The sequence below is a fragment of the Sinocyclocheilus rhinocerous genome, unplaced genomic scaffold, assembly GCF_001515625.1.
Source record: "Sinocyclocheilus rhinocerous isolate Xijiao unplaced genomic scaffold, SAMN03320098_v1.1 scaffold335, whole genome shotgun sequence".
NCBI classification, from domain to species: Eukaryota; Metazoa; Chordata; class Actinopteri; order Cypriniformes; family Cyprinidae; genus Sinocyclocheilus; species Sinocyclocheilus rhinocerous.
The window spans coordinates 275070-283387 of NW_015659708.1; the positions used below are offsets into that span (position 1 = coordinate 275070).

The following is an 8318-nucleotide window of genomic DNA, read 5'->3' on the forward strand; positions in this document are numbered from 1 at the left end:
TTTTCAGAACGATGAGCTTTGTAAAAATCGACGGGTTTCAGAAAGGCGGGGCATAGAGGAGAAACAATAATGTACAGTATGTGGAAAATAATGTGTTTTTTTAACCTTAAACCGCATAAACACATTTCATTACACCAAATACACAAAATAATGATCTTTTTAGCAGCATCATATGACCCCTTTAATATTTTCAGGACAGTTAAGAACCCACCTCCCTATTTTTGGGATGTTTGACTTGAAAAAAAAACCTTTTATTCTCAGTAGGGATATTTTTATTATTCTAATACTATATTTTTATTTCATAAATTAAAGGTGTTATCACATGATATGTAAATACTTTACAATTGAAGTGAAATAAAAAATTCTTCCAACTTAATGATAAGTAATTTTATTTTGTATTATTATTTATTTATTTATTGGCTTTAATTATTATGAAAATAATGCCATTGTGCAATGAATCATAATAATCCTAATAATATGCTTAAATTTCTATATTCAAAAAAAAAATTTTTTCTGTTGATTTTGGTTTTTAATATGACCTGGACATGTTATTGGCATGGTTTTGTGAGATTCAGCCCAAGCAGCTTTGTGTCTTTCCTTTGCAAAGAACCATATCAGTTTGATTATTCACACACAAATCCTTCAATTTTGTTTTGTGAATCAGATCAACAAGTTCATGGAAAAGATTCGAATTTAAAGAATGATTAATTTATGAAATTGGTAATTATAGGGAGGATTTAAAGATTTTCATTAAATAGTGATGTAAAATTCTCTATTATTGATTGGAATATAGTGCCTGATGTCAGTTCATAAATCCTAATTTATAGTAATTTAATGTAGAATTTAATACATTTCTCCTTTTGTTTTGCACAGAATGAATATCATGAGTTTGGAACACCATGTGGGTGAGTAAATACTGACATTTCATGCATTTTTGGGTGAGCTATAATTTAAATTAAAGGCTGGAGGGTGCCAAGGATCTGATAATTGTTTGTGGTTACACAAACTTCTGAGCTAACAAATGCCAGAATGAGAATCTTCATTCTAGAGTCAAGCAAAAATAGAATCCACAAGCTGGATTCATTTTCCAGGGTTTCAGACACACAAGAGTTCAAAATGAAACAGATGAAGGGCATTTTTCTTGTTTGAGCTGCATATGAAATTGATTGAAGTCACCTCGTTAAGCTTGTGCAATTTCCAAGTGCTTCAAAATCAGACTTTCTTAAGGGTTGCTTCCAGTAGTGCAATAAGTACCACCTTTGAACAACAGCACTATTCACGATGACTTGATCGATCCTGATTGTTTTTTAGTATTTTCATATTTCATTATATGAAAAACTTCATTCCAGTCTCCTGAATTGTACATTAAGTACCCATTCCAGCTCTTAGAAAGTCTCCATAGATTGATTTGCTCTCTCATGTGTGCTTCGAGGATTCATCTCACATACGGAATGAATGTTAGAATTTGTAAAAACAACATTGATGATGATGACTATTATTAAATAATAATTTTTGTCCCTTGACGTAAAAGATGTACATGTCTGGACATAAGAAATGAATACATTCCCATAATGCACTCCTTAAAGTCATAGTTTGCCCCAAAATGAAAATTCTGTCACCAATTACTCACCATAAGAATTCAAATGAAGATATTAATGAAACCTGAGAGATTTCTGTCCTTCCACTTAAAGTCCATTCAAAAAAAGTCATAAAGAGATCTTAAAAGAAATCTGTATGAATAGAACAGTCTTCTGAAGAGACAAAATCACTTTATATGATGGACAGATTTAATTTAGGCTTTTATTCACATATAATCGTTGATCAGTGGGCATACATACAGCTCACCTAATATGGTTAACAAAAGCTCAGTTGTACTTGCTTGAGATGCGAGAACAAACCTCAGTAGTTCCTGCACATCAAAAAGCACATTTAAGCTTCCATTTACCATATTTAATAAGCAGAAGACTTGGAGTAAACCGCTTGATCCATATGATTTACTTGAAGTTTTAGTTGTGTGATCTTTCAATGGAGGGACAGAAATATCTCAGGTTTTGCTTCGTTTGTGTTTCGAAGATGAACAAAAGTCTTATAGATCTGAAACAACATGATGATGGTAAATTTTTGGGTGAACTATCCCAAAATAGGTTAAGAGGCTAAACCTTCTGTTAATTATTTTGTGTTTGCTCATTTACTGATTTCCATTTGAATAATACTATTCATCTTTTTTAATAGGAGTATTTCAGTGTGATTTTCGTGTCGAATGATCATGCTAACATAAAATCCCTGCAAAGTGCTTGTGTGTAACAGTAATATCATTTTTCACAAGTGGATGATGTGTTGCTTTACATAAGTTGTCCAGTAGGGGAAGACATTACACATGAAATCTATTGACACCTGATTGTGAGAGTGTGTAGAAATCGAACGGTGAGTCAGTGCGCTGCAGGCTGAGGTAGTTGGTTGTATGGTTTTGCATCATAATCGGCCTGGAGTTAACTGTACAACCTTCTAGCTTTCCCTGCGGTGTCACCATTACGCCGAGGTGAGTATGAATGACCATCAGCGGCATATAGACAAGCATTTCAAATGTTTTTGCCTTAAAATTGAGCTGCAAGGTTGAAAACTAAATATATGGTCTGAATCAGCACAGAAGCACCTTCATTGTTGTTGTTTTTGTAGTTTCAGTGTTTGTTGCGCTATCATTCACAGGTTGTTAGTCGCCCCTGTCTGCCATATGGCCAGTTTGGGTGAGTGCCCAAATGCCCCCGTCCACAAGAGGGCTCCAACAAATCAGTCGAGTCTAGTAAATTCCTAATTAAAAACAGGAAGGTGGAGATAACAGATTGAAATTTATACAAGAGGATAAATGTGTTTTGTGTACTTAATAGGGTTGTTCAACCTCAAACTGTAGCATAGAGAATGGCACTAGCAACGTCAAGTTATTGGTTCGATTCTGAGGGATGCATGAAATGATAAATTGTACCTTGTTTTACGTTGCATTGGATAACATTCAGAATTGCATTGAGACAGCCTTTTCAATTCCAGTTCAATTCCTGAAGCAAACAGGATGCAGAATTTGAAACTGAAATAGAATTAAAAATAGAATGAAATTCCTAAAACTGCTAAAAGTGTAGATTTAAATAAGACATTTATTTTTTTTCTGTGTGAATTACTAATAAACATCAACATATGAGTAGCATATGAGTAAGCAGCATATATAAGTAATTTGCAAAAATATGATATTAAATAATCAATGTTTCTACCAATACAAATTTATATTTAATTTATATATATGTATATATTTTTTCCATTATATTTTATAAATCAATTTTCATTTCATGGTTCATTGTGGAAAAACACATTTTTTTTAAAGTTTTAATTTTTAATTAAGTTAATTGTTTTAATAAAACATAATTAACACCAAATTTGTATATAATTTATTTTTCTGAAAACAATAAGATGGATATTTTGTGTCACTTCAAAATTAAATTATACGTTTTTTGTGTGGCTGTTTTAATTATTGTGATAATACTAAACAGCTCAGAAAGTATTAATCAGAATAAAAAATGTATTCTACATGTTGATAAATATCAACAGACACGAGTTTGCTGGAAGAAGAATTTTAAATCTTATGGGATCCACAGAAGATTTTAATATAATATAATATAATATAATTATTTCAGCAATTTGTGTTGATATGAAATGTTTATTTCGTATACAGATACTTCTGAATTGCTTTTAATGGAGAAGAATTTGTGGAAGCAGATAAATCCGACAAATAATGTTGGTAAAGCATCTCACCTTTTTACTCAAGATAAGCACACAATAGCTGATAAAACTGCATCAGGGGAAGGAATTTTATCATTGGAAATCAATTCACACAAGTATTTATGGTTCAGTACATGGAGAAATAGCACTGCTGTGGCACTCATTCTTCTCATTTTTCCTCAGTATTTTGGATAAAACCAGGCAGCACTTCATTATCCATTTTCCATTACCCATAATCTGCTATTTAATTCATTTTAATGTGTTTTCAGGTGCAAACCGCCATTCTTTTCTTCTCAAGCACATACATTATAATAATAGCAGGATATTAGGATGGGTTTTAAGTTGTGTGGTCAGTGTGTTTGCAATTAGCCTCTCAATCATCTCTCCAGCACTCTTATGAATGATTACAGTCTCCTCCTCCTCTGTCTGGCCGCTCACACGGTCTGCCAGGATCCGCATTGCGTTGCCCTTCTCCTCTAAAAAGAGATAAAAAGAGCACATATCAGCAATCTGTGCCTGTCGTTGTTCTTTTCCAGACACGTAAACGCACACCAAGACATTCAGCCTCACATTACGAGAAACCGAGAAATCACACCCAGGAGAGACTGGATGGAGACAGACTCGAGAACAAAGAAACGGTCTTGTGCACATAAACAAACCTGCGCAAATAAAAACCTCCCATGCGTAGCCTCAAGAAAAGCTATGATTTAATGGAAAATTCCAGATTTTTGATCATATAGTGAGAATTATTTGTGAACGAATGCGCCATAGATCTTGATGCATTAATTTGATTGCGTGCTAGAACAGGTGTCTCAAAGGACGTTTTTTTTTCTAAATATCTAACATCATAATGCAAACAGGGCTACACCTTGATCCCCATCCTTATTTCACTGCATAAAAGTACGTCATGGTATTGTGCGCTTTCTGTCATAGTCATGTTGCCTGATTCTTGCTCACTTGACTGTTCTTCCAAACACTTCGTCAGTCTCTGGTGTTTTGGCTCGTTATCTTTTGATTAATCCGTCTAATTGTTTGTTTCCCTTTTCAATACGGCCCTGATTGGTTGTGTAACTTCTTTGTTTGTTTGTTTATTCAGCTCCATCATCAGTGTGTGTTTGATGAATTCACAATGTGGATCATGAATATTTATCGTGCACAGGCTGATGGTGTTCAGATCCTGGAGATTATATAGTCGCTGTGGATTTAAGGTGAAGTGAAGTTGACGTGTGGCCAAGTATGGTGTCCCATACTCAGAATTTGTGCTCTGCATTTAACCCATCCAAGTGCACACACATAGTGAACACACACACACACACACCATGAACACACACCCAGAGCAGTGGGCAGCCAATGCTGCGGCACCCGGGGAAACAGTTACAAATGTACTTTTTGATTAGTGACCTATAGAAATAGTACAGAATAGTAAATGCTTTTATTTACTAATTTTAGGTCATAACTTGTCTAAATTTGATTATTTAAAAAAAATAAATCTCCTACTTATTTCCATGTTTAAAACCCATGCGTCCAGCTTGTTCTCAGATTTTCGCTCCCCACAGTATATTATTAAAGAGTCTTTAGATTATTATGTAACCTGCGAGCTCTTATGAATGTATCATATGACGTGCTAGTCTGAATTGAAATGGTGTAGCCTAACATGCATGCACAGAGTTTCCTCATTCGGGCTTAATTGAGTCATTCCAACCTGCCATTAGATCAAATCTTTCAATCAAAGGAAGGAGTTTGGTATAATGCAGCATGATGGCTGGTGACACTTTTCATTACTGCAGGGTAATCACCCCCGAGCTTTTGTTGTCTGGTAGAGGAATCTCGTTCTCTCTCTCTCTCTCAGAAATTATCTTTAACTCACAATCTCCCCATCTATCCCATATTGTCTCATCTGTTCCATTTCACACACACAGACACCCTTCCAAGCCTTGAGATCAATCACAAGGTGTTATGACTGCTCTTGCGTTCGAGTGCCAGACATTGCTGTGGGGGGGAGAAAGAAAGAAAGAAGGAAAGAAAGAGAGAGAGAATGGCAGATATTCTACTGACAAAACGCAGGAGAGGAGGAGAAGAAAACGAGAGAGGGAGGGGGGGGTTGGTTAGAGGAAGGGGAGCGAGACGCCGAGGCAGGGACAGTGACGACAGGGAGCAGCACAGGGTCTGAACGTCCACGGTGCTCGCTGGTTGGGTGCGTTAGTGTTTAGGTGACACTGATTTATGATGTTGGGGGGGATTAGACATGGTTTCTGTCGGGGCGGGAGGAAGGAGTAATGAGAGGAAGGGAGGGAGAAACAGAGAGAAAAGGAAGAGAAGAGGGGACGGCATCAGATAATGGTAGGCTGCTCAAAGCGCACCTATCTCATGAGCTGCGCCGCCTCTGATTGCCACGAGTGTCAGAGCATCATTGCCACTCTAGGAGGGAGAAGAAGAGAGGAGAGCACAGGGCGAGATAGAAGTCAAACAGGGATGGAGGAAACTAGTTTATCGTACGGCTCTAAGGAAGCGAACGTCTGGAGACACTATAGCGGATTTCGTGACAACTCTTTAAGTGTATAACATACAAGGCGTACCGTGCGTGTCTGTGAGTGCGTGTGAATTAGGTTGGGACGAGAAGGAATAGTGAACAAAAGACTTCCGTCTTTGGCTTTTTTAATATTTGTAACACTGCAAACTGTTGTTTTTCCCTGCATGCCATTCTAAATCTGCCTTTTTGTCTGCTGTTTCCCTCTCCACTCTTGTTTCGAAAGAGATAGGCAGCCTTAAAACTGGGGCACTATGAGACCGAGAGGAAGAGAGAGAGAACAGTGTTTGCTGTTTTCTGGTACAGCATGCTTTCTATACATCTTCGACCCATGACGTGTCGCATTTGTCGTACGATCTATCGCGCAAAGGCCGGGTGGTTTGTGATACGCGTCACACATTTATAGATATACCACCTATGTGTGTCGCTCACATGCACACTGATGCCTCTGTGTTTGTGGCTTCACAGAAAAGGAGGGCAGCCAGAGAGAGTCAAAGCGCACCTATCTCATGATCTGCGCCGCCTCTGATTGCCACGAGTGTCAGAGCATCATCGCCACGCTAGGAGGGAGAAGAAGAGAGGAGAGCGCAGGGCGAGATAGAAGTCAAACAGGGATGGAGGAAACTAGTTTACCGTACGGCTCTAAGGAAGCGAACGTCTGGAGACACTATAGCGGATTTCGTGACAACTCTTTAAGTGTATAACATACGAGGTGTAGCGTGCGTGTCCGTGACTGCGTGTTTCGCCATACATTTGGTAAATTAGGTTGGGACGAGCAGGGATAGTGAACAAAAGACTGCGGAAGACTTCCGTGTTTGGCTTTTTTAACATTTGTAACACTTGCATGCCGTTCTAAATCTGCCTTTTTGTCTGCTGTTTCCCTCTCCACTCTTGTTTCGAAAGAGATAGGCAGCCTTAAAACTGGGGCACTATGAGACCGAGAGGAAGAAAGAGAGAGAGAGCGGTGTTTGCTGTTTTCTGGTACCGCATGCTTTCTATACATCTTCGACCCATGACGTGTCGCATTTGTCGTACGATCTATCGCGCAAAGGCCGGGTGGTTTGTGATACGCGTCACACATTTATAGATATACCACCTATGTGTGTCGCTCACATGCACACTGATGCCTCTGTGTTTGTGGCTTCACAGAAAAGGAGGGCAGCCAGAGAGAGAGACAGAGAGAGGGCAGAGACAGTTTGCTGGCAGTGCATATCTGTTTTTGGGTTCATTCGGTTCATGTGTCATACTCGGTGTCTGCCACCAGGGGGCCGGACAGAACTAACTGCGCAATTGTTTATGGCGCTGATGCTAAATCTTAATTTCAGTGCTCGTTAAGGCGTTGCTGTTAATTCCTGAGGGTTAAAATGAGTGTCATGTGTTAAAACTTGCTTCTGTTTGCTACAGGTCGCAACCTCAGGAGATTTAGAGATGTCACGCAATTTGGAGAAGAAACCGTCATTGTGAGAGTGATGCATTTACTTTTTTTTGGCAAATCTGACAAAGGTAAGAAGGAAGGTAAAGAAGTGTCATCATCCAAGCTTAGTATGCGGTATATATAAAATATTCAGTGTGTGTGTGTGTGTGTGAATATCTATCTATCTATCTATCTATCTATATACATTACCATTTAAAAGCTTCTGGTCGGTAAGATTTTTTAAATCTTTTTGAAGTAAGTTTTGAAGTGCGCACCAAGACTGCATTTATTCGATCAAAAATACAGTTAAAAAATTGATTTCTTATTATTACTATTATTATTATTATTGATTCATTATTATTATTTAAAGAAATAATTCTTATTATTATCAAGGGTGAAAACAGAAAACAGCTGTCCTGTCTAATATTTTTGGAAACCGTGATAAAAAGAGCAGCATTTATTTGAAGAAAAAAAAAAAAAAAAAAAAAAAAAAAAAAAAAAAAAAAATAATAAAAAAAAAAAAAAAAAAAAAAAAAAAAAAAAAAAAAAAAAAAAAAAAAAAAAAAAAAAAAAAAAAAATATATATATATATATATATTCCCTAAGTATACG

General features: G+C 37.1%; 1 long non-coding RNA gene across 1 annotated transcript in view; it reads left to right on the forward strand.

Moving 5' to 3' along the window:
- The window catches only part of LOC107724092 (uncharacterized), a 26195-nt gene extending 18329 nt beyond the window's left edge, over nucleotides 1-7866 (forward strand). The window contains exons 4-5 of the long non-coding RNA XR_001637996.1: nucleotides 874-905; nucleotides 7697-7866. This is a non-coding gene — a long non-coding RNA (uncharacterized LOC107724092). The remainder of the gene's footprint in view (nucleotides 1-873; nucleotides 906-7696) is intronic.
- Nucleotides 7867-8318: the final 452 nt, after the last annotated feature.